Source organism: Hyperoodon ampullatus, assembly GCF_949752795.1.
Source record: "Hyperoodon ampullatus genome assembly, chromosome: 2".
NCBI lineage: Eukaryota > Metazoa > Chordata > Mammalia > Artiodactyla > Ziphiidae > Hyperoodon > Hyperoodon ampullatus.
This window is the reverse complement of record NC_136915.1, coordinates 142,092,436-142,120,168: the sequence shown is the minus strand read 5'-3', so window position 1 is coordinate 142,120,168 and position 27,733 is coordinate 142,092,436.

Genomic DNA, 27,733 nt, shown 5'->3' with positions numbered 1-27,733 from the left:
TCTCTGCTCACTGGAGGAGGGGTCCTCGGGGCCAAGGAGATGTGGCCACTGGAGCCCACCTCCCCTTCTAGACCATGCTCCAGGGAGCAGGGATGCCTGAATCCTCTGCAAAGCTGGCCTTTCCTGCTCCTGCTTCCAGGGCCTGTGTGCACTTTTCCCAGACCACGCTTCCAGAGCCAACCTCACTGCTGGTATGAGATCTGCGGCCCTGAAATGTGGCCTCGGGGCAGCTCTTTGCAGGGAGGTGTGGACAGAGGTTGGACCACAGGCTGAAGTACTCATGGCCTCGCTCATGGGGCCCCTCAGAAAGAGTCAAGGTCAGTAAGAGAAGTGGGGACAGATCAGAGGGGAACGGGAGTCATTTCCTGAGCCACCCCATTCCAGCACAGAACTCCAAGGAGTCCAAGAATTCTGCATTTGACATTGCCCTTCCAGGTCATTATGAAGGTACACTTGTCAAAGTAGGAGAATAAAACATTTTATTTAACAGCTTATTCTCGATTCATAACCTTTAAATATTTAGACATAGGTACAGGGGACTCCATGTGGGCTTTTGCTTGTGTCCCACAAATGTTTTTGTTGTACCCAAAATACACAGATCTGGAGAGAGCCAAGTGGCCATTCTCACATCGACTGGTTCCCAGGCAGGACTGTACCCGAGTAAAACCTCTCTATGGCCCACCTATCCCGCTGGTGATAAAAAGGAGGAAATATCCCTCAGAACTTGAAAAGGGGGGTTATAAAGGAAAAAAACATTCTAGAAGGTAGAGCAAAAACAGGGCAAGAATCTATCTTTATACAACTTGAAAAGTACTATTAACAGAGTTATAGGTAGAGTATCCTGTTAGCCCAGAAGAGACAGACATTACTTCAGCCAGGAAAGTTTCAGTGTGAAAGTTGTAACTTCCGGGATGAAGGGGTTTTGAGATGTGGCCATTTTGGTGGAAAAAGGCAGCCTGTAGCCAGTCTGGCTGGAAGACTGAATGTGTAGAGAAAGTTCCAGGGGCCAAGTCTGCAGAGGTGAGAGGGACAAGACTCTGGAGATCAACATTTCCCAAACTGCTCTGCAGCCATCTTTGTGCCATAGAGGTTACTAGGATGTTATCAATATTTTTCTTCCAAAATGTATTTAAATACATACATATATATACCATACTTTGAATGTGTATTTAAATACATATATATATATATGACATTATGTGGAACAACTATGAACCTACATGTGAAAAAAATGAATTTAGACACGGAACTTACACCCTTCACAAAAATATCTTAGACCTACAAGTAAAACGCAAAACTCAAAACATCATAGACCTAAAAGCAAAACACAAAACCATCAAACTCCTAGAGTATAACATAGGAGAAAACCTAGATGACCTTAGGTATGGCAATGACTTTTTAGATACAACACCAAAGGCATGATTTATGAAAGAAATAACTGATGAGCTGGACTTCATCAAAATTAGAAACTTCTCTTCTGTGAAAACAATGTCAAGAGAATAAGACAAGCCACAGACTGGGAGAAAATATTTGCAAAAGACACACCTGACAAAGGACTTTATCCAAAATATGCAAAGAACTCTTACAAGTCAACAATAAGAAAACAAACAGCCTGATTAAAAATGGGCAAAAAACCTGAACAGACACCTCACCAAAGAAGATATACATATGGCAAGTAAGCATATGAAAAGACGTTCAATGTCATATGTCATTACAGAATTGAAAATTAAAACAACAATGAGATACCACTACACATCTATTAGAATGGCCAAATGTTGGCCAGGACATGGAGCAATAGGAACTCTCATTCATTGCTGGTGGGAATGCAAAATGGTACAGCCACTTTGCAAGACAGTTTGACGGTTTCTTATAAAACTAAATGTACTCTTACCATATGATTCAGCCATTTTGCTCTTTGCTATTCACCCAAATGAACTGAAAAACTTATGCCCATGCAGAAAAACTGTACATGGATATTTATAGCAGCTTTATTCATAATTGCCAAAACTCAAAAACAACCAAGATGTTTTCATTAGGTAGATGGATAAAGTGTGGTACATCCAAACAATGGAATATTACTATGCTAAAAAGAAATGAGTTACCAAGCCATGACAAGACATGGAGGAATCTTAAATGCATATTACTAAGTGAAAGAACCCAGTCTGCAAAGGCTACACACTGTATGATTCCAACCAAATGACATTCTGGAAATGGCAAAACTATGAAGACAGTAAAAAGATCAGTGGCTCCAAGAGGTGTAGTGGGGGACAGGCAGAACACAGAGGATTGTTAGGGTAGTGAAAATACTCTGTATGATACTGCAGTGGTGGATACATGTCACTGTACACTTGTCAAAACCCACAGAATGTACACCAAGAGCGAGTCCTAATATAAACCATGGACTTTAAGTGATTATGATGTGTCAATGTAGGTTCATCATTCGTAACGAATGTACTACTCTGGTGGGGGATGTTGATAATTGGGGAGCCTGTGGAGGGGAGGGGAGTATATGGAAAATACTTGTACTTCCTGCTCATTTTTGCTGTGAACTTTAGAGTGCTCTAAAAATAAAGTTCAAAGAGGAAGAATAAGAGGAAGGAGGAGAAGGAGGAGGAAAGAAATTGTGAAGAAATGCATAAATGGAGAAGAGACAAGTCTCCCTTGTAGAAGAATTCCAAATAATTTATGTTGATACTCCACCCTAAAGGAGGGAGAGCATAATTCCCCACCCTTAGATGTAGTGATTTCCTTCCAAAGAGAACATTATGGGAAGGGGGACAAGGAGTAAATTTGCAGTAGAGAAACTTGACAAACATGATCTCAGCCAGGTGATCAAGGTCAACGTCAACAGTGATAAGTCACATTGATAGTATGTACCCTTGATATCATGGGATGAAAATGGTGCTCTATGTCTGTGATCTTCCTTGTAAAAACCCATAATCCCAGTCTAATCATGAGAAAAACATCGGACAAATCCCAACGGAGAAACAAAATACAAAATACCTGACTAGCATGTGTCAAAATTATCAGGGTCATCAAAAATAAGAAAGTCTGAGAAACTGTCATAGTCAAGAGAAGCCTGAGGAGACATGACAACTAAATGTAATGTGGCATCCTAGATGAGTTCCTGGAACACAAAAAGGACATTAGTTAAAAACTAAAGAAATCTGAATCAAGTATGTACTTCAGTTAACAATGTATCAATTGTGTTTCATTAATTGTAACAAATGTATCATACTATCTCTGCAATGTTTCTGTAAACCTAAAAGTGTTCTAAAAATTAAAACTTATTTTTAAAAAAGATACTAAAAACACTTACATGGTTTTTTCCCCTATGGTGTCCACTTCCCTTTAGAAATGGTGTGTCTACACAAGCATGGTGTGCAACGTTCCTTTGGGAGCTTAAGGGAGGCAGCAACACTTACCAATAAACAGTCAACTCTCATTAGGTCCCCTGTGAATTCAGCATTCATTGCTATGCTATTCCATGTTTATTGTGGCCTAAACATTTACACACCATTCTTTAAAATTCTGTGCTGGGCAGGAGGAGGTTGTAGTATAGTGATTGTCTTAGTCTGCTCAGGCTGCCGTAACAAAATACCATATAGAGTGGCTTAAACAACAGAAATTTATTTCTCACAGTTCTGGAGGTTGGCAGTCCAAGATCAAGGTGTCAGCAAGGGTAAATTTCATTCTGAGGTCTCTTTTCTTGTTGTTGGCAACCTCCATCTTGTTGTGTGCTTACATGACCTCTTCTTTTTGGAAAGAGAGAGAGAGAGAGAAGGTTATCTTGTGTCTCTTCTTATAAGGGCACTAATCCAATCATGAAGGCCCTACCCTCATGACCTCCTCTAAACCTAGTTACCTCCCAAAGGCCCCATCTCCAAATACCATCACATTGAGGTTAGAACTTCAATATACACATTTTCAACATACACTGCCATTCAGTACACAACAGCAGTTAAGGTCTCCAGGCTCTGGAGTCAAACTACCTTGGTTCGCACCCTGACCTTACCCCTTACTATCTCTGTGACCTTGAACAATTTGCTCTGTGACTGTCTCTGCCTCTGTTTCTTCATCTGTAAAATGGGAGATATAGTTGGCCCTCAGTATCCAGTATCTAAGGGGAATTGTTTCCAGGGTCCCCCACAGATACCAAAATCCAAGGTTGCTCAACTCCCATATATAAAATGGTGTAGTATTTGCACATAATACACACATCCTCCCATATACTTTTTTTAACACCTTTATTAGAGTATAATTGCTTTACAGTTGTGTGTTAGTTTCTGCTTTATAACAAAGTGAGTCAGCTATACATATACATATATCTCCTCCCTCTTGTGTCTCCCTTCCACCCTCCCTATCCCAGCCCTCTAGGTGGTCACAAAGCACCCAGCTGATCTTCCTGTGCTATGCAGCTGCTTCCCACTAGCTATCTGTTTTACATTTGGTAGTGTATATATGTCCATGCCACTCTCTCACTTCGTCCCAGCTTACCCTTCCCCCTCCCCGTGTCCTCAAGTCTATTCTCTACATCTGTGTCTTTATCCCTGTCCTGCCCCTAGGTTCTTCAGAACCATTTTTTTCTTTTTTTTTTAGATTCCATATATATGTGTTAGCATACGGTATTTGTTTTTCTCTTTCTGACTTATTTCACTCTGTATGACAGACTCTAGGTCCACCCACCTCACTACAAAAAACTCAGTTTCATTCCTTTTTATGGCTGAGTAATATTACATTGTGTATATATGCCACATCTTCTTTATCCATTCATCTGTCAGTGGACACTTAGGTTGCTTCCATGTCCTGGCTATTGTAAATACTGCTGCAATGAACATTGGGGTGCATGTGTCTTTTTGAATTGTGGATTTCTCTGGGTATATGCCCAGGAGTGGGATTGCTGGGTCATATGGCAATTCTATTTTTAGTTTTTTAAGGAACCTCCATACTGTTCTCCATAATGGCTGTATCAATTTACATTCCCACCACCAACAGTGTGAGAGGGTTCCCTTTTCTCCACACCCTCTTCAGCATTTACTGTTTGTAGATTTTTTGATGATGGCCATTCTGACTGGTGTGAGGTGATACCTCATTGTAGTTTTGATTTGCATTTCTCTAATGTTAGTGATGTTGAGCATTCTTTCATGTGTTTGTTGGCAATCTGTCTATCTTCTTTGGAGAAATGTCTATTTAGGTCTTCTTCCCATTTTTGGATTGGGTTGTTTGTTTTTTTGATATTGAGCTGCATGAGCTGCTTGTAAATTGTGGAGATTAATCCCCTGTCAGTTGCTTCATTTGCAAATATTTTCTCCCATTCTGAGGGTTGTCTTTTTGTCTTGTTTATGGTTTCCTTTGCTGTGCAAAAGCTTTTATGTTTCATTAGGTTCCATTTGTTTATTTTTGTTTTTATTTCCATTTCTCTAGGAGGTGGGTCAAAAAGGATCTTGCTGTGATTTATATCATAGAGTGTTTGCTTATGTTTTCCTCTAAAAGTTTTAAAGTGTCTGGCCTTACATTTAGATCTTTAATCCATTTTGAGTTTATTTTTATGTATGGTGTTAGGGAGTGTTCTAATTTCATTCTTTTACATGTAGCTGTCCAGTTTTCCCAGCACAATTTATTGAAGAGGTGTCTTTTCTCCATTGTATATTCTTGCCTCCTTTATCAAAGGTAAGGTGACCATATGTGTGTGGATTTATCTCTGGGCTTTCTATCCTGTTCCACTGATCTATATTTCTGTTTTTGTGCCATTACCATACTGTCTTGATTACTGTAGCTTTGTAGTATAGTCTGAAGTCAGGAGCCTGATTCCTCCAGCTCCATTTTTCTTTCTCAAGATTGCTTTGTCTATTCAGGGTCTTTTGTGTTTCCATGCAAATTGTGAAATATTTTCTTCTAGTTCTGTGAAAAATGCCTTTGGTAGTTTGATAGGGATTGCATTGAATCTGTAGATTGCTTTGGGTAGTATAGTCATTTTCACAATGTTGATTCTTCCAATCCAAGGACATGGTATATCTCTCCATCTCCCATATACTTTAAGTCATCTCTAGATGACTTATAATACCTAATGCAATGTAAATGCTATAGAAATAGTTGTAAATACAGTGTAAATGCTATGGAAATAGTTGCTGACATGCAGCAAATTCAAGTTTTGGTTTTTGGAACTTTCTGGAATTTTTTTTCTTGAGTATATTCTTTTTTTTTTTTTTTTTTCTGTATGCGGGCCTCTCACTGTTGTGGCCTCTTCCATTGCAGAGCACAGGCTCCGGATGCACAGGCTCAGCGGCCATGGCTCACGGGCCCAGCCGCTCCGTGGCATGTGGGATCTTCCCGGACCAGGGCACGAACCCGTGTCCCCTGCATCGGCAGGTGGACTCTCTACCACTGCACCACCAGGGAAGCCCCTCGAGTATTTTCTATCAAGTTTGGTTAAATCTTTGGATATGGAACTTGCAGAAACAGAAGGCTGACTGTATTAACAATACTTACCTTGCAGGTTTCTCTGAGAATTAAGTGAGTCAATGGGTATAAACTGCTTAGAACAGTGTTGGCATGTAAGTATCAGCTAATGCTATCTGTTATCATCATTATGACAATGTAGTTCATAAGCTCCTCCCGGTGTTTTTCCCAATATATCATATAGAAAAAGTGTCCTGAAGTCAGATGTGTTTGAGAAATCAACAAACAATGGGGAAGCTTTTTTGAAAGGGTTTTGAGCAGGGAGAGTCCGCCTCTAGTGTTGTACTTTCTCTGCAGATGTGCTGGCCAAAGTGGCCATTTCCTTCCTTTGTTCCTTACCTCATTTGTCCGGCTGGAATTTTATGTTTTTGGCACGTTCTGACTTTTAGGGGAAAAGGGTGAAGTTACACATTCAACCATAAAATATTGTAGATCTCGACTCCACCTCATAGTCTTTTTCAAAGGCAGCGAATTATATAAGTAAAAACAGACATCTAATGAATATAGCACTTACTTATGCATTCAATTCCATTTGTATTTCAAGTAAAATTTTAATTTCTTCACAATGCCTACTTCTATTCCATCATTATATTTTTAATGGTCATTTTCTTCCTAACTTGTGGTATATCACAGTTATTGACTGCACTAGCCCTCCAATTAAGCTAAAATAGTTTAGCCCATCACCCACCTTAACTTGTACCCTTATATGTTCCTCATATGTTTTCATATGAGGAACCCCCATATGTTTTCAACTTGCTACTCTTATTTCAGTGCTTGGTACTATACACAGACTGTATTTTTTTTTCAATTTTTAATTGTGGTAAAATACATATAACATCAAATTTATCATCTTAACTCTTTTAAGTGTAAAGTTCAGTATGGACCGTATTTTTATTGTTAATGCTTGTTTTATGGACCTGCCTGCTTTTAACTTGTGGACTGTGTAAACCCAATGTATACATATCTGTTAGAAAGAAAAAAAACGTCCTCAGATGCCTGGTAACAACATCCAGAAGGAATCTGTGAAAAGTTATTCTTTGCTTCCTTTTTTTCTTTTAATGGTCTAGGTCTGTTCCACAGGAAAAGGCTTGGTTTTCTAAGAAAATCTTGATAATCTGGATAATGGTAATTGTTCTCTTTTTTGTTGTTGTTGTTGTTTTTTTGCGGTATGTGGCCCCTCACCGCTGTGGCCTCTTCCGTTGCGGAGCACAGGCTCCGGACGCACAGGCTCAGCGGCCGTGGCTCACAGGCCCAGCCATTCCGCGGCATGTGGGATCTTCCCGGACCGGGGCACAAACCCGTGTCCCCTGCATCGGCAGGCGGACGCCCAACCACTGCGCCACCAGGGAAGCCCGGTAATTGTTCTCTTAAACCTACCTGATCAGCAAATAATGCTTTCTGTTACCCTGATACTTTAGTTTTTGAACAAAAAGATAAACATCTCTTTGGTTCTCTCGGCCTTCTGGTGAGGAAAGAACTGGTTCCTGTTTCGTCCAGAAGGGAACCAGGCAGGGAGTCAGCAAAATGCACAGTGTCCCAGGGCATGCTGGGAAGGGGAATCAGGGAGGCCCTGGGCCATGGCTGATAGCTGCTTCCCTGGACTCCTCTCTATAGCTCTGTGCTCAGCTAGACACTGTCACTCACACAGCTCTGCCTGTTAAGGGTCTACAGCAGCCTGGTCAGGAAAGTGAGGTGCACATATATATTAAAAGCAGTTCAAGGCCATAGTTAAGTGGCAAATGAACAATACAAATAGTAAAGTAAGAAGCTCTGTGGTTGGAGGGTTAGAAAAAGCTTCATGGGAGAAGTGGGATTCTTGAGGCACCTTGAAAGAATAGACAGATTATTGGAGAAACAGAGGGAGAATTAAGGGCCTGCTGCTCAGGAAGTCTAAAAGCAGAGAAGGAAATGAACAGGGCATCTTGAGAAAACTTGTATCTCCCCAAACCACTTTTACTACGAAGTTTCACCTTGTCTTGACCTTGAGTTGATTGGATGGGCTTTCACCAGTTGCAAAGGCTGTTTTTTTGCTTTCACCTCTTCTCGAATCCTTAACGCAACTTCTAGCATTTACCTGTTTATATTTCTGTGGATGAAAAATAGATCTGTCTTTTTCCTTTTTTGGACGTTGGCTTCCTGAGGGTAGAGGTCATGGCCGTGATGGGCAACAGTGTTTCTGGGAAAAATACAAGGAGCTGTTCCTTGCCTGAATCTGGCATGTACCCAAGGTTAGATTTCTCTCCCAGGAAAAGATGCCTGAGAGTGGTGTTGGGGAGCTGGGGTGATCATATCTTCAGACACTTCTGGGGTGCCTGTGACTACCGAACTTTGGGAAGGATCTCCCCCATCACTGGCCATGAGCTTCTCCTTACAGAGATCACATGTGGAGTTTCTATGTTTATCCAACAGCAACACTAACCAGCCTCAGGGTCCGCACTGGCTGACACCTGGACCCTGAAGGCATTGATCAACTTTGTAGTCACTCCTGACCCTCTGGGGTCTCCATCTGGTTACTCAACTTATCCTGATCACAGTGGTTTAGCTAAGAAGAAAGGGCTTCTGGGCAGAATGCCATTAGGAAGATTGTCCCTCAGGAAACAACACACCCTTTTATTTATGGTCTTTTCCTTTTCCCCCATCAAATCAGATTTTGCTTTCTCACACTACTTAGGTGAAAGAGACAAAGACTTGCGTTTAATATGCAAAAGCTGTAGCTCGCATCTCAATTGCTATTATCCTAACAAAAAGACTTCTTTCAGTGCTTTAAAATCCTTTAGCTATTTACTTTCATTGCGTGGGTTACATTTACCTATTTTTTGTTACGAGTTTTATAAAGCATAATCACAAGGAAAGGGAAGCAGTTCTATACCACTATTTTTTTTTCTAGTTAGTCATCCCATTGCATTTTTGTTAAAAAAAAAAAAAAAAAGAAGAAGAAGAAAATTCTACCTGGATTTTATGTAAAGGAATTGAAAATAAGTATAAGTTTTGAATTTAAAAAATAACTATTTTTTATCTTTTTGTTTCTTATTTTTTACGTTACTTTCCAAGACACGTGATAAAATCACTGACACAGACAAGTATAAAAGCATTATATGCCCTAAATTTCTTTTGGTTTCCTTATCTGTAAAATGAAAGTTTACTCTGAATAGATTAAAACAGATTTTAGAAGTTTCCTTGTAGTTTAATATTTATGATTTACAGGAAGATATGGTGCTGTTTCTGTTGGAAATTCAAGATGGTAATATCACTTTTAAAAAAAAGAATAAAAAAAGAATAGAAGGAGAGACAAAAATTTGGCCTGAAGTAGATTGGGGATCACTACTTAAGACCTTTAGACACCCGGTTCTGAAAATGGTCAGCATTAGTGTGAACAGAAGGAAGTCAGCAGTCCTCCCACAGGGTCACTGTATATGGAGTTTAAAATTTGCAGCCAAGAGTTTTGAGTCAAGTAACAAAAGTGTGTGAAGTGGTGGAGTGAGAGCCCAAGGGGAGTGGTAGAAGCCATAGTCAATAGGAGAGTTCCTGACCCCTACCTAAAACTATGTAAATTAAAAACTATGAAGCACTGGGTTGCCCAAAACACACAAACAAATCTGTGGCTATATTTGGTCCACAGGCTACTAGCTTCCCACTCTTAAATTCAAATCCAGCCAATCTCTTTATTTTTCAAGTAAAAATCTGAGGTCCAGAGAGGGGCAGTAATTTGCCTGAAGTCATACAACTATTTAGTGGTGTAACAAGAATGAGAAGCCAGGTTTCTTGATTCCCAAGTCAGTGTTCTTCCATCTGATTATCCCCCAACTTAGATCTGTTCAAATCTACTGATTGTCAACACAGAATGGGTTATGGTCTTGCTCCCCTCATCTGAAAATTGGTTATAACTATACCTACTCTTAAAAGTAAAAGGAGATCTCTGTTAAAGTTACTTTTAAAAAGTGTTGACACATTATCAAGTCATTATTGAATCATGAATACTCTGAAACAGCACCATCCAACAGCCACATAGGTAACTGAAAATTTTCTAGTAGCCACATTAACCAAAGTCAACATATATGTCAAAAATATTATCATTTCAACATGTAATAAATATAAGAATTATTAATGAGGCATTTATATTCCTTTTTTAATACAAATCTTTAAAATCTGATGTGTATTTTATGCTTACAGCATATCTTAATTTGGCCAGTCACATTTCAAGTGCTCAGGAGCCACTGTGGCTACCATATTGGACGGTGGAGTTCTAGAAGCTTCTTTATGTTCCAGTCTCACCTGGCGGAAAGCCAGCCATAGCAAAAAGTCCCCAGAGGTTTGTCTCTTTTAAGCCTCCTATTGCTAGTTAATTAAATCCCTAAGCAACGGCTGAGTCATTGTAACTGCGGAAGACAGTTTAAGAAATCTGTCTTAAAGCCAAGAACATAGCTCCCCACCTTAAAGGAGGAAGAGTCTGCACTGAATCAGGTGCCCTTGTGTGGGAGAGGAGAAGACAAGTCATTGACACCAATTGAGGAAAGCAGATAAGAGAAATGGGTCCCATTAGGGTCACTGTTTCCCTCCAGGCCACTATAAAGGAGAGTCTACAGTGCTTTACTCACTTTGTCCTAACAACCTGTCCAGAGGTGGGTACTGTATTGTTTCCATTGTATGGAGGAGGAAACTGAGGCACAAAGACATCATGGAGCTTGCCTGAGGTCTTGCAGCTAGTAATCAGCAGAGCTTGTGCTCAACACCTAGATCTGATGGACTTCAACAACAAGTTTTTAACCACTAGACTATACTTGGGGTGTTCTCACACCATCTCCAAATACCCAGGAGTACCACATGTATATTTGCATAAAAATGTGCATAAGTGTTTAGTGTTTACATATAATTTATTATTGTCTATATGACTGAATGGTCTATTTTCAGGCAAATTTTAATCTAAAATAGTATCACTGCTTCCCAATAAAGTGGTAGTTTCTTGGGTTTTTTTAATCAAAGTATAGTTGCTGTACAATATTATGTAAGTTCCAGGTGTACAATATAGTGATTCACAATTTTTAAAGTTGATACTCCATTTATAGTTATAAAGTATTGGCTATATTCCCCATGTTGTACAATATATCCTTGTAACTTATTTTATACCTAATAGTTTGTACCTCTTACCCCTCTACCCCTGTATTGCCCCTCCCCCTTTCCCTTAAAGTGATCTTAATCTTTCTCTTTGCTATTCCTTGTCACCCACCTACTGTTTCTGGTGGACTCTTGGGAGCAAAACTGTATAAGGGGGAGACACAGAGAGCAAAGACGTAGGAGGTAGATGCCAGGAGTCAGTGGGGCTGGCTATCAGCAGAGGAGTGGGAATATCTATAACATCTGATTTGAGGTGGGAGAGGAGGGAAATATCAAAAATTTTGTTTGTCTATTAATTTTTCCTCCTATAATATCTACTATTAGAATGAATGCTGTTACTTGAAATCACACAATGTCCATGATCCAAACGTGGCTTCAGCAAAGATTATATTTGGTTACTTCCCAATATTCTCGGAGATGGTGGCCAGCACTGGTGCAAATGGGGGCAGCCTAAAGAAGGGAGCCATTCATAGCCTCAGCCTGGGGGTGTCCTGAAGTCGAATGAGAATAACTCGGGTGTTATTTACAGCTTCAGACTCCAGAGCATGAAAGGCTCCAGGCCGCTTTAGCAACAGAAACCTCCAGGACACCCCCAGCCTGACTGTGGTCTGTGAATGGCTCCCTTCTTTGGGCTGCCTTCACAGCGCTCTCCTCACCTCTCCACTGTGTACTTACTGAAACCCCTAGCCCAGTGCCTAGCACATAAGAGGTGCCTAATACCTTTGAACCACAACACTTTGAACCCACTAGTGAAACCACTTTACAAAGAATAAAAGCTGTCATTCATATACTTCTTTATAGAGCATTTTTGTAAAGCTAATTTCTTTAATTGTCACAACTTCTTTGATTGTGGGGCAGGAAAGGAAAATCTTATATTTTCTTGGAAATAAGTAAACAAACTGAGGTTCAGAGGGCTTAAGTAAATGGCCCGAGGTTCATGCAGTTAGTAAGTAGAAGATCTGTCTCTTGAATTCAGGTTTCTGATTCCAAATCCCAAGTGTTTCCCTTGGCCTGGGGGAGGAGTTGGAAAGCTGTTGGTCCCTCGTCCCACAACCCCTCCTTTGCCCTCTGCTCAGTCAAGCCAGAGATGGACAGAGCCACCCTTCTCTTAAGTGATTCTCCTCTGGCCCAGCATCCATGACTGAGGACCATCTTGGTGCCAGGTACTGAGCTAAGTGCTGGGGCTGTAAAGAGGAATAAGACAAGTGAGGAGCTCCCATTCCACTAGGGGTTCCTGGATGTTTCTGCTGCACACCTGGAAGAGAAATGGGGTGCATGTGCTCTTGGAAACAGGGCAGGAGGCAGCAATGGTCAGAATAAAGGGAAAATGTCAACAAGAGCCCCAAACCGAGAAAAATCATAATGTGAACAACAAAGAGACAACTGCAAAGAAAGCTGAAATTGAGTTCCAAGCTCCCCACCCCACCCCATTCCCAATATCTCCTGAGAATGTCTTGTGGCTAGAAAGGTCTTGGTAAAGATAGGCCCTATCTTGAGCAAGTTGACCCCAAGAGCAGAGGGGGACATATCCCCTTTGAGGGCTTCCTCCTCACCTGGACAGATGGGGAACTACTGCTGGGGTGCTGGGGTGGGAGATGAAAAGGGGATGCAGTGTCTGTCATGTCTATTGACTAAGCCTCAGAACCTCTTCTGGTTCTGGTTTGGCTGTGTGTTATTGGTTTTGTGTCACAATGTGTGTGAATCTGTTTGTGAATTTAATCCTGAGAATTAGATCATTCCGTCACAAGACTGTAACTCAGGGAGCAAATGTAGGGAGACATCAAAGAGATGCTGGCCCTGGTTGGGTGGCTGGATGAAGGCGAACCCCACCAACAAAAACAACCACAGAGCTTGCCTCCCTCTTCAATAGAGTGCAGCCCAGGTGAGATATTTTTGTTCCACTGGCCGGGAGGGAATACCCCATAGGCTAACTTGAAGGCTCCTAACTTCCAGAAATGGACAGGAGTTTATTTTTCAGTAAGGAAGAAGCCAATGGACTGCTCCCCACTGCCTGTCTCTGCCCTGCCCAGCTTCCCTACTACTGACACCTCTGAGCTGGTACCCATCCTCAGTGACCCACCCACTAGGAACACTGACCAGTAGTGACCTGGCAGATGTTCCTCTTGCAGAAAATTCAGTTCCATTCAATGCCTAAAGGCCAGCTGCCTACCTGAACAGCTCAATTACTGCCAAGGATGCTCCCAGAAGCTCTATTTCCCATCTTCTCAGAGGGGCTTGGTATTGAATGATGTGGGGACTCCATCCTGAAAAGACAAGTGATGCTGACTTTGGCTGACCACCAGGCACTGTTGGGCGTAAATTAATCCTCACCACAAGCTTAAAGAAAACTATAATGATCTCTATGACACAGATGGGGACACTGAGGCTCAGAGAGATGAAGTGCCATCACCATAGTCACACAGCCAACAAATGACTAGTCCTGAGTTTCATCACAGACCTGTGTGATGCCAAAGCCCATGCCTCACCCACCACATCACTTGGCCTTTTGGTAGTTTTGGCACCACAAGGGCAACAACTTAACATTCTGGTGCAGCAATGCCAGCTTAGGCAGGGGACAACTGTGGCTTGTTTGTAGCCCCTCCCCATCTTGGGAAAATAAGTCTGCTCAGCCCCAGGGTTTCCCATTCAGTGTAAGGCCTGGGCCCTGGTATTTTAATAAACTCCCAGTGGTTCCCGTGGGAAATCATGGACCACTGAACTAGGCATTCTCTAAGCCCATACTGCATGCACCCGTGGATTTTTTTTTTTTTTTTTTTTTTTTTTTTTTTTGCGGTACGCAGGCCTCTCACTGTTGTGGCCTCTCCCGTTGCGGAGCACAGGCTCCGGACGCGCAGGCTCAGCGGCCATGGCTCACGGGCCCAGCTGCTCCGCGGCATGTGGGATCCTCCCGGACCGGGGCACGAACCTGTGTCCCCTGCATCAGCAGGCGGACTCTCAACCACTGCGCCACCAGGGAAGCCCACCCGTGGATTATTGAGTGCTAACTGCCCAGACACTTTATGTTCCTCAACTCATGTAATCCTCCTGAAAACCCTGACAGGTAAAGAAATTTCAGTAAATCGTGCAAGGTACCACAGCTGGAAAATGGCAGACCAGGGAATCAAACAGGGGCAGTCTAGCACCAGAGGCTGCAGGATTAGCCACTACTCCATATGGCCTCCCCACTTGCTCTGCCACATCTTAACAGGGTCTCCTGGAGAAAATATCTTCCCTCTGGTGAAATGAATTGACTAGTAGGAATACCTCTCTAACCACAGGGCTGAGGTTAATAGGATATTTTGAGACAAACAAAATTTTCAACATTTCCCTCCTCTCCCACCTCAAATCAGATGCCACAGATATGCCAGCTTTTCTGCTGATAGCTAGCTCTGCTGATTCCTGGCATTTACCTCCTACTTCTTTGCTCTCTGTGTCCCCCCAACCCATCCACCCATATAGTTTGCTTCCAGTAGTCCACCAGAAACAGTGAGTGGGAGAAAAGGAATAGCAAAGAGAAAGATTAAGAAACTACTACTGTATTGGGAAGCAGTGATACTGTTTTAGATTGAAATTTAGACCACTGAGTCATGTTGACAATAATCAATAGTATTAGCTAAGACTTGCTTTTACCAATGGGCCAGGCACTATTTCAAGTAATTTACAAATATAACTCATTTAATCTTTACAAGAAGCCCACCAAGTAGGTTGTATTACTATTCTCATTTTCCACGTGAGGACACTGAGGTGTGGAAGGTTTGAGTAACTTGGCCCAAGTCTCTCAGATTTGCGTGTTGGGGCCATCCATGATTTGAACCCTGGCATTCTTGCACCAAAGAAAACAGGGCAAGCAGCTAGTTTGGGAGCAGCCTCTAGGATAGCAGCGGACTCTGCCTAGGAGCAGGGGCAGCACGCTCTGAATGGCCTCTCATTGACCACCACCTCTTCTCCAATTTGCTCTCCAGGATTACCTGGTCATTAGTGGTTTTCCAAGGGAGGAGGAAGAAGGGGACTTTCCACTTTTATTTATGTTTTTAATTTTTATGGGAGTATAGTTGATTTACAGTATTGTGTTAGTTTCAGGTGTACAGCAAAGTGAATCAGTTATAGACATATATATACATCCACTTTTTTTTTTTGCAGTACGCGGGCCTCTCACTGTTGTGGCCTCTCCCGTTGCAGAGCACAGGCTCCGGACGGCGCAGCCTCAGCCACCATGGCTCACGGGCCCAGCTGCTCCACGGCATGTGGGATCTTCCCGGACCGTGGCTCGAACCCGTGTGCCCTGCATCGGCAGGTGGACTCTCAACCACTGTGCCATCAGGGAAGCCCCCCTTTTTTTTTTTAGATTCTTTCCCCATGTAGGCCATTACAGAGTATTGAGTAGATTTCCCTGTGCTATACAACAGGTTATTATTAGTTATCTATTTTATATACAGCAGTGTGTTTATGTCAGTCCCAATTTTCCAATGTATCCCTCCCCCCTCCCATCCCCTGGTAGGGGACTTTCCACTTTTTATTCTATTTTGTTATACTTCTTGTTATAAGGACAACTGTATATATATATATATATATATATATATATATATATATATATATGTAAGTATAGATGATTTACAGTGTTTCAGGTGCACAGCAAAGTTATTCAGTTCTATATATATTTATATATGTATATTCTTTTTAGATTTATATTTATATATGTATATTCTTTTTTAGATTCTTTTCCATTACAGGTTATTACAAGATATTGAATATAGTTCCCTGTGCTATATAGTAGGTCCTTGTTTATCTATTTTATGTATAGTAGTGTGTATCTGTTAATCCCAAATCCCTAATTTATCCCTCTTCCACTTTCCTCTTTGGTAACCATAAGTTTGTTTTCTGTGTCTGTGAGTCTGTTTAGGTTTTATAAATAAGTTCATTTGTATCATATTTTAGACTCCACATATAAATGATATCATATGGCATTTGTCTTTGTCTGACTTACTTAGCTTATCATGATAATCTCTAGGTCCATCCATGGTGCTGCAAATGACATTATTTCATTCATTTTCATGGCTGAACAATATTCCATTGTATATATGTACCACAACTTCTTAAACCAGTTGTCTATTGATGGGTACCTGGGTTGCTTCCATGTCTTGGCTATTGTAAATAGTGCTGCTATGAACATTGAGGTGCATGTATCTTTTCAAATTAGAGTTTTTGTCTTTTCTGGATATATACCCAGGAGTGGGGTTGCTGGATCATATGCTAACTCTATTTTTTAGTTTTTTAAGGAAATTCCAGACTGTTCTCCATAGTGGCTGTACCAATTTACATTCCCACCAACAGTGTAGGAGGGTTAAAGACAACTTTTTTTCTTTTCTTTTCTTTTCTTTTCTTTTTTTTTTTTTTTTGCCACACCATGCAGCTTGTGGGATCTTAGTTCAATCCCGACCAGGGATTGAACCTGGGCCCTCAGCAATGAGAGCTTGGAGTCCTAACCACAGGACCACCAGGGGATTCCCAAGGACAACTTTTTTTAAAAAGGTAAAAATCATGACTCTCCTACAGATATAAAATGGACACATGTTAAAGATCATTTAAACACATTATTAATGAGAGGACTAGGCAGATGTTACAACTGACTCAAAGGAATCCAAAAGACAACACATTTATAGATCAGGAATATTGCAAAGAATTTGCAAATGGGTGGGAGCAGGGAATGTTGTCTCTCCACTGGACAGAATTCATTTGAATGTCCATAGGTGAGAATTATCATTTTGTACTGCTATCAGATCTCTACTATCTACAGGGTTACACAATAGATCACAGACAATGAAAGGCTAGAATCAAATAATCCTAAATGGTATGCTTTAAACAATGCATAGTTTTCGATTGGAGACAGTTTTTTGGGTTTTGGGGGTGTTGCTATTCCAAATTTCCTTATATTCTGCTTTGCTAGAATCTTTACAGCATATATATATTGATGTATTATTTGAGTAATTAATATATGTTAACTGTATTTTTTTAAAAAAGAATCCAAGCCCAATACCCTCTTCATTCTCTCACCTTTTTTCTACCCCCAAGACGTCTTTCTTTTCCTCATCTCTCTGATACTAAACATATTTAATTTAAATTCTGGTTTGATAATTCCCATATCTGAAGTCTCTGTAATATGATTCTTCTGTTGGTTGTTTCTTCTGACTCTCACTCGTGGCATTTTATTTCCTTTTATGTTTTATCATTTTTTTAAAATAAATTTATTTATTTATTTTTGGCTGCATTGGCTCTTCGTTGCCGTGTTCAGGCTTTCCCACAGCAGTTCAGCTCTGCAGAAGTCCAGCTTTGTGCTGGGGTATCTGATCGGATCCTTAAGCTTCTGTGGCCCTCTAGTTGCTAGAAATTGACAGATTTCGCATCAGGGTGCCTCTGGTACCTCTCTAGATTTGCTATTGCTTTGATTTTTTTGCCTCTAAGTTTTTCCTTTTCTCTCCGTGTGTGTTGGCGGGAGGTGGGGAGGGCGGGGATACAGGCACACCAGCTCAGCAGTACATTTTTAAAATTTAAAAACATTTTTGAGGGCTTCCCTGGTGGCACAGTGATTAAGAATCTGCCTGCCAATGCAGGGGACACGGGTTCAAGCCCTGTTCTGGGAGGATCCCACATGCCGCGGAGCAACTAAGCCTGTGCACCACAACTGCTGAGCCCGCGCTCTAGAGCCCGCGAGCCACAACTGTTGAGCCCGTGCTCTAGAGCCTGTGCTCTGCAACAAGAGAAGCCCGCTCACGGCAACGAAGAGTGGCCCCGGCTCACCGCAAATAGAGAGAGCCTGCGTGCAGCAACAAAGACCCAACACAGCCAAAAATAAGAAATAAATATAATTTTTAAAAATTAAAAAAATAAAAACATTTTTGAGTATTTTTAGATATTTTGTGTATTTGGTAATGACAGGATTTTTAAGAATGTCTAGTCCACCATACTGTGGGAAATAAAAGTTATCTGTTATTACTAAAGTAGTAGCATATGGTAATAATATAAACCTGGGATTTGGACTAGTTCATCCAAAATGGCTGCTATTTGCCAGGCACTGTACTAGACATTGTGGACAAAATTCTGTCCTTGCCCTCAGGTAGATGCCTGGTCCCATCTCCTTCATGAAGTCAGAAGTGGACTGAATTGGGGCTAAGCTACTTACTAGGTTTATTAACTTAAATACATTTATTAACCTATAAAAAGGAGATATATTCCTTATGGACAATGGTGAAGACCATGTGGACTAACCTATGGATATCAGTCAGAATGATTTCTGATGCAAGCAGCAGAACCTCCAACTTAATATGATTTAACAATAAGAAAATTATCATATCACATACTAGGAAGTCCACAGTTATCCCAGGCTCCAGGGGAAAATATTAGGCCTCTTGGCTCTGCCCTCCTCTATGTGCTGACATTCATCCTGATGCTGATAACAAGATGAATGCAAGCAATTTCAGGAATCTCATCCCCACACGATACCCAGAGAGAAAAGCCATCTCTTTCCGTGTCTCTTTCCCAGAACCTTCCTCCTCTCCCCCCAGAAAGACTTCCCTTCATGCTTTATTGGCTAGAATTATATCACATGACCTTTCCTAAGCCAGTCAATGTCAAGGGAAATGGAAACATCATGATTGGTTTAGATTGATTAACACTACCTTTGGAAGTGGGGAATAGGGTCACCTTTCTCTGAGCCTCAGAAAAAAAGAATAGATGGACAAAACTGGGGTTCTGTCAACAAGGAAGAAAGAGAGAAATGTGAGTTGAGTAGCCCACCAGCAGTTTCCACGGCAGCCTGCAAATGCCCAGGACAATGATGGCCACCTGGCAGGTGCATGTCCAAGAAAGGTTAGTTACCAGTTCTCTCAAGTACCCCCAAACCAAATCTATACAAGCTGGTTTGAGGGCAACATCTTAATGCAATTCTCCACTTAGAAAGCAAGTCATCTGAGAGGGGCCAATGAAAAATTTTCAAAAGCTTGAGATTAGACAGTCTCCAGAAGGGGATGCCAGCTCTACATACCTTGCTGCCTGCTACAGAGCACAGCACAGTACAGCACATGGCCAAGTCAGTGTTCTTGGGTTGATCAGGTCCTCCTTCTGCTCTCCTCTGTGTTGGTGGGTCCCTGAGCCTCCATACAGCCTTTGTTCCATAACTGGCAAAGAAAGTCTTGTCTGGATAGAGCCTCCTGTCCCCCGCCACACACACACACCAGGCCTGGGAGGGATGATACCCAGCCCTGTCCTTTCACTTCAAATAAAATACAATAAATATGAAAATAGAAAAACCCAGACAGACAAAAAGCAGAATTAGAAAGACAGAATAAGGAAAACACACACATTTTCACAAAAGCAAGAGAGAATAAAAAGAGGCAAAGGAACGATCTCTGGGTCCACTGGAGCTCTGGGGAATCTGGAGTTATTTTTTTTTTTAAAACTACTTTTCAGATTTAAAGATTTATTTCTTATCCCTCCCCCCTTCCTAATAGCCGTCTTTTCAGTAGTTCCTTTATTCATCTGGAAGAGGAAGGATGAACAAAGGATCTTTCCTCCTCAAGAAACACCTCCTCCTTCCTTGTCTCCACACCCCTGGCCTAGGAATCCATGACTCCAGGAGACGTTTTCAGATAAAACAATTCCAGATACTGGAAAATCTTAAGGCTTTCCTCTGTGGGTTTGCAATGGCCTGGGCTGTGACTTACAAATAAAATAGATTTACTAAGAGATAGTAACACCTTTTATGTAATTACCAGTCACTTTTTCTTCCCCAAGTTCAGACTCCTCAATCACTCAATGATGAAGGTTGGAATGGATTAGTGGTTTTCAAACTGTATCTGTGTGTGTGTGTGTGTGTGTGCATGTGTATATGTGTGTGGATTTAAACAACAGAACATCTTTTAGAATTATGCTTTTTTTTTTTTTTTTTTTTTTTTTTTTGCGGTATGTGGGCCTCTCACTGTTGTGGCCTCTCCCGTTGCGGAGCACAGGCTCCGGACGCACAGGCCCAGCGGCCATGGCTCACGGGCCCAGCCGCTCCGCGGCATGTGGGATCTTCCCAGACCGGGGCACGAACCCGTTTCCCCTGCATCGGCAGGCGGACTCTCAACCACTGCGCCACCAGGGAAGCCCAGAATTATGCTATTTTATGTGGAACCCCAACATAAAAAACCAGGTAAAAGAAGATGTGCTTTTGTTGAAAGGAGGGTGGGAGTGGTGAGGGTAAGCGAAGTAAGTGAAGGAGGGGTGTCTTTAAAAGCCCCATTCTTGGCCCCAGCAGCCCCTTGAAGTACTGCCCCAAGCTGGGTCTTCCCACGGTCATTCGACAACCACTGGCCTAACTGTCCTCTATGGTCCCTTCTTGTCTAAAATACTAAGGTTGGGCTTCCCTGGTGGCACAGTGATTGAGAGTCCGCCTGCTGATGCAGGGGACGTCGGTTCGTGCCCCGGTCCGGGAGGATCCCACATGCCGCAGAGCGGCTGGGCCCATGAGCCATGGCCGCTGGGCCTGCACGTCCAGAGCTTGTGCTCTGCAACGGCAGAGGCCACAGCAGTGAGAGGCCTGCGTACCGCAAAAAAAATAAAATAAAATAAAATAAATTTTTTTTTTTACTATATAGTTTATTTAATGTCTTTCCTATACTAGCGCAGAAAGTTTTTTTTTTTTTTAGTTGCTGAATTTACATATCCTAGAACAGTGCCTGGCAAATAACAGACATTTTAAATATTTATTTATTTATGTTTTTGCGGTACGCGGGGCTCTCACCACTGTGGCCTCTCCCGTTGCGGAGCACAGGCTCTGGACGCGCAGGCCCAGCGGCCATGGCTCACAGGCCCAGCCGCTCCGCTGCACGTGGGATCCTCCCGGACTGGGGCACGAACCCGCGTCCCCTGCACCGACAGGCAGACTCTCAACCACTGTGCCACCAGGGGAGCCCTAAAATAAAAAAAATAAAAAATAAAATACTAAGGTTCTGCTCTTTCTTTCTCAAAAGAAAGTCTGATTCTTGCCTTCTAGATTCACAAGGTAGCACAACACAACTTCCATAGATATGAATTAGGAGAAAATATAGCATTCCCTTCCTAATACCATTTCTCTCTTTTTCTTTTTGTAATTTTGAAAAAAAAATTCTAATAGGGGGAATAATATATATACAGGGTATAATATATTATAGTATATAATATAATATAATAACACCTACCGTCCATTATCAGAAAATTACAATTTAACATATTTGTCTCAGATAACTTTTTTAAAGCAAAGAAATAAAACCTGGCAGATAAAGTTAAATTCTCTTAGTTCATCTCCCCCATCCTATTTTCTTCCTTCTCTCCTCATATAAACACAATCATGCCTGAATACTGACCCCCTAAAGATGTTCAGGTCCTAGTTCCCTAGAAGCTGTGGATACACTGCCTTACATGGCAAAGGGGAACTTGCAGATGTAATTTAATTAAAGATTTTGAGATTGGGGGATTATTCTGGATTATTCTGCTAGGCCCAATGTAATCACAAGTATGTTTACTAGAGGGAGGGTCAGAGCCAAAGAAGGACGTGTAGTGATAGAAGCAGAAGTTAGTGTGGTGTGACCAAGAGCCAAGGAACGTGGGCAGCCTCTAGGAGCTGGAAAAGGCAAGAATTCTCTCCTAGAACCTCCAGAAGGAACACAGCCCTGCTGATCCACTGTAGACGTCTACCTTGAAAACTGTAAGATAACAAAGTTGTATTCTTGAAAGTTACTGAGTTTGTGCTAATTTGTTATAGCAGCAACAGGAAACTAATACAATGGGTTAAGCAAGTTTCCATATGGTCCATGTTTTTATACTTGAATTAGATGGATAGGTAGGTAGGTAGGTAGAGAGAGAGAGAGAGAGAGAGAGAGAGAGAGAAAGAAATAGAGAAAATAATTTTGTTTTATGTATTTTCTATACTCACTTCATGTTTTTGAGAATCTATCCATTTGATACATGAATATCTAGTTCATCCAGTTTAACTGCTATATAGCATTTTGTCATATGAATATATCATAGTTTATGTATGTAGTTCTCTCAAATGGGTATTAGGATGTTTAAAATTTTTCACAGCAATAAACATCCTTGCTCATATTTCCTCACACACATCTCTCCTTGTACACATATACGAAGGTCTACTAGAATATATATCTAGAATTTTCGGATTATAGCTTTCCCCCAGCCTCCAGATTATACTTAGCATATGTGCCCAGACTCTGACAGGGGCTACCTCTGGGGAAGGGAATAGGATTTTGGGGGAAGGATGGGAAGGAAAACATTCTTGTTTACCTTAATTCTTTGATGTTTGTATTTTTTTTACAGGTATATATTACTGCGGTTAAAAAAAACATTATTCAGGTGTTTAGGTTATAAACATGGAATTTTTATGTGGAAGCTAAAATATGATACAAATAAACTTACTTACAAAACAGAAACAGACTCACAGACATAGAAAACACATTTATGGTTGCCAAATGGGAAAAGGGGTGGGGGAGGGATAAATTAGGAGTTTGAGATTGGCAGATGTAAGCTACTGTGTATAAAATAGATAAACAACAAGGTCCTACTGTATAGCACAGGGAACTATATTTAATATCTTGCAATAAACCATACTGGAAAAGAATATGAATATATATATATATATATATATCACTTTGTTGTATACCAGAAACTAACACAACATTATAAATCAACTATACTTCAATTTTTAAAAAATTGAAGTATTCATTTATATTAAATAGGAGATTTCACATAAAAATCCAAAGTTCCAACTTCTCTTGAAATACTGGAAAAGCTGGAAACAGTGGACCTATTTTTTCACTTGACAATAATTGGCAGGAGCAAAGTTGGGCTGTCCCCTAAGTGGAGCAAGTGTTCTCTTGTTTTGCCATGATCCCCACCTTGTTATATTGCCTTACACCTGGCCCATATTACTCATTCACTTTATCTCCTAGCCTTCTGTAGGCATTTGAATTTGCCATCCCAGCTAGAGTTGCCAGATTCAAAAACAGAAATTTAGTTAAATTTAAACTTCAGGCAATCAACAAATAATTTTTTAGTATATGTCCCAAATAATGTTGAACATCCTGGATTTTTATCTGCTAAATCTGTCAACTCTAACTCCAGGTCCCCAACTCTCAATAGCCTGACCTCTTGATTCCAACTATCTCCCATTGATCTCCTTTACAGGCTCTATCTTCTGGCTAAACCAGACTGCTCACCGGTTTCCTGAACATGCTATTTTCATTCTCCTCCTGTCTTGGAGATCCTACCTCTGTTCCTCTCCGGTCACTTAAGATTAAATCAATGCCCTTCAAGACCAAGTTGAAGTTCCACCCTTGCAGAAATTTTCTCTGCCTTGGGGATCACATCTTCCTTCCAATTCCCATAGCATGATTGGTAGAACTCACTTAGAATTCATCATTTTGAACTTCAGTGATACTTATCTTTTTGCAGATGAAACATTTCCCCAATTAGATTATAGTCTTTGAGTTTTTATTTATTATTGTACCCCTAGTGCCTAACAAATGCTTTGCACATAGGAGGGAGTTGATATGAGTGCATAAGTGTAAGTTGTAAGGATGATGTATTAGATAGCTTTTCATAACAAACTATCCCAAAACTTACTGACTTAGCATATATTTATTACAGTTCATGATTCTGTGGGTTGGTTGGGTGGTTCTTCTGGTCTCAGCTGGTTTTGTTGGGGCTAGATGGCCTGGGATAGCCTCACCTGTAGATCTGGGGCCTCAAGTGGCATGCGGGAGCAATAGGTATGGCCAGAGCCTCTTTCCGTGTGGTGCCTTGCATCCTCAAGGGGTCAGGGCCAAACTTGTTCACGTGGTGGCAAAGGGTTCCCACCAGGGAGAGCCTCCACTGTGTCAAACTTACTCTTGTCCCATTCGCCAAAGGTCATCCGGCCAAGCCCAGATTCAACAAATCGCGACAAGAACAACTTAGAGGCTCTTAGCGCAACAGTCTACCTCAGATGATAACAAGAACCCAGCTTCCAATGTGCTTAGAAATTCATCTCAGTTAAAGAAGTATGCTTATACTAACATGAACAGTAACAATCCCAGTCAAATTATTAGCATGGTGAAAGCTTTTCAGACACTTTCACTAGCCTCACAATCAGTCACGCTTTTGCAGCCTTCAGCCCAGGACTCACACGACCTCCTTTTAGATGTATGTTTTTGAGGGCAATCACCTCCAATGGAGGTTGGCTTCATCAAAATTTAAAATCTGATCCCTAGTGTAGTTTTAATCATCAAAAAATGTGGTTTTTTTTAAAGGAAAGAAGAGAAATATCTTGGCAGCTTTTTCATCAGCACAAGCAGCACCACAATATAGTTTAATGCTATGAAATGCACAGCAATTTTTGAAGCCACTAAACCATCTACTGCATGATGCACTAATGGCACTTAGAAAGAACTTTCAGCCTTTTCATTAAGATCTCTATATCTTACTAAGTATTTTCTTTAATTGTGAGAAAGTGTGGTCTTTATTGCTTCACTACATTAACCTGTTAAGGAAGATGATGGCATACGAATGGATATAACTTCTATATTATTCTGACACTGTTCTTTCAGTTACCAATCAAATATGGCCTAATTTGCAGCCAGACACTTGTATTTTTTGCAGAGCAGAGTGTATACTTATCTATTTCATTCTTTTTAACTGAGGTATACCACTTCTTCATATGAATATGCATTTGCCAGCTGGTGGACATTTGGATTCCTTCTATTTTTTTTTTTTTCCCAATTACAAACAGTGCTGCAAAAAATTTCCTTGCACATGGCTCTGAGGAAGTAGTTTTTGTTTGTTTGTTTGTTTGTTTTTTGCGGTACACGGGCCTCTCACTGTTGTGGCCTCTCCCGTTGCAGAGTACAGGCTCCAGACGTGCAGGCTCAGCGGCCATGGCTCACGGGCCCAGCCGCTCCGCGGCACGTGGGCTCCTCCCGGACCGGGGCATGAACCCGTGTCCCCTGAATCGGCAGGCAGACTCTCAACCACTGCGCCACCAGGGAAGCCCTGAGGAAGTTTTTATAGGTTATGTTCCTAGAAGTATTACTGGGTCATAGGACACGAACATATTTAATGGAACATATACAGTAATTTGAGGAGCATTAGCACCATCATGATATTGGGTCAATTGATGGGTATAGTTTAACTATCGATTTATTCATTTTTATGTCCTTTAATAATATTTTATAATTTTTTAAATAAAAGAGTTGTACATTTCCATTGAGCTTACTTCCAGGTATTGTATGGGTTTTATTGCTATTGTGACTGGGATCTTTTATAAGTCATATTTTCTAATTGATTTCTGCTGTTTTATGGTTATCCTATATCAATACAAATGTTAAACTCCTATTGATTCTAATAGTTTATGTGCAGGTTTTCCAGGATTTTAAATACAATCATATGTATAAATCCGACCCCCACAAAAAAAAAGAAAACAAAAAGAAGTTTGCTTATATTCAAGCTTGGTCTCCATGTATCAGTAAAACTGGACTTCTTTTGATATGTGAAATGCCTTTCCCCAAGGGCCTTTCCCGTGCTGTTTGCTCTGCCTGCAGTGTCCCTCCCCACCTCCTTGCCAGGCTAATTATTACATTTCCTTCAAGTCCCTTTCTGAAGTGACTTCATGAGGGGAGCTTTTCCTGACTCTGCAGACCACATCAAATCTCCTGTTCTGCATGATCAGAGCACCATGGGTGCTGCTTTTATAGGACCTCAAAACCATTGTTATGAATTTCTTCGTTGTGTATTTTTTTGTTTAATGTCATCTCTCCCTCTCAACAGAAAGAGCTCCAGGCCAGAGACTGGGTCTATCTTGTGTGATGCTGAATCCTCAGCATCTAGCATCATGCTCAGCATATAGTAGGTGCTCAGTATTGGAGGAATAAATGAATAAACACATGAATGAATGGCTGACAATGTGCTCCCAATGGAATAGGACTGCTCAGAGTACTCTGACTCTGTCAGACTAGAAGGCCATGGAAAACTGCAATCTGTTGGGGAGATAAGAATGGGTTGTACAAAATTATTCGAGAACAACTCAGGAACAAACAGAAAGCTAAACACCAGGTGCTGGACTGTAATTGCTGTGGGAGATCAGGAAGAAGGGCTCAGGATATGCCAGTGGTTACCGAAGGCTTCACATAGGAGGTACCACTTGAACTAGGTCCAGAGAAGAAATAGGATTTTGATGGGATGAAATTAGGGAAGGAGGCTAATAAGTCAAGATTATGAGTTTGAGCCTCTGTAGCTCTTTTTATATTGATATCCTCATAAGTTACTGATCACAAGAGGGACCAGGCAGGAGAGTAAGTGGAGTCATTCCCACTATCACTGAAACAGCTCAAGAAGATTGTTTCAGAGGAGACTGCAAAGTCCAGTGTTGTCCACATAAATAAAAAACAGGTCATTTAGAGACCAGACTCCTCTGAACCAGTAAAAGAGAACAACGGTAAACATCTCCTTCTACTCTTCTGGGAAACTTGTAGCCTGAATGATCTCTCTCTCTCTCTCTCTTGCTTGTCCTCTCTTTTGTGTTTAACTATGTATTATGAAAACTTCCAAACATACACAAAGAAAAGAGTACAAGAAACCCCACGATCAAGTTCAATGAGCATCAATACTTTGATATATTTATTTCATCTCTCTCCCTCTCCAACTCTATTTTTCCCTCAAAGCATTTTAAAGCTAATCCTGGATACCATGTCATAACATTCTGAACCACATCAGTATGCATCTCTAAAAAAAGTAAGAGCATTTTCTTACACAGCCACAACACCTTTTTCACACCCAACAAAATAAAACGTAATTCCTCAATATCACTTAATACCCAATCCATATTCAATGTTTCCTGAACATCTAAAACATATCTTTTTACAGCTGGTTTATTTGAATCAGGATCTAAACAAGGTCCACACATTATATGAGTTGACACATTTCTTGAATCTCTTTTAATCTAGACAACTGTTAAATTAATTAAACAAGGAGGTTGTCAGACAGAGGTGGCTCTAACTCCATGGCAGACTACAAAAGCAAACCAAAATCTAAGCCTGTAAATGCCTCAAGTTTATGAAATCAAAATGCTGAAGACAGCCAATCACAAACAGCCTATGGCTAG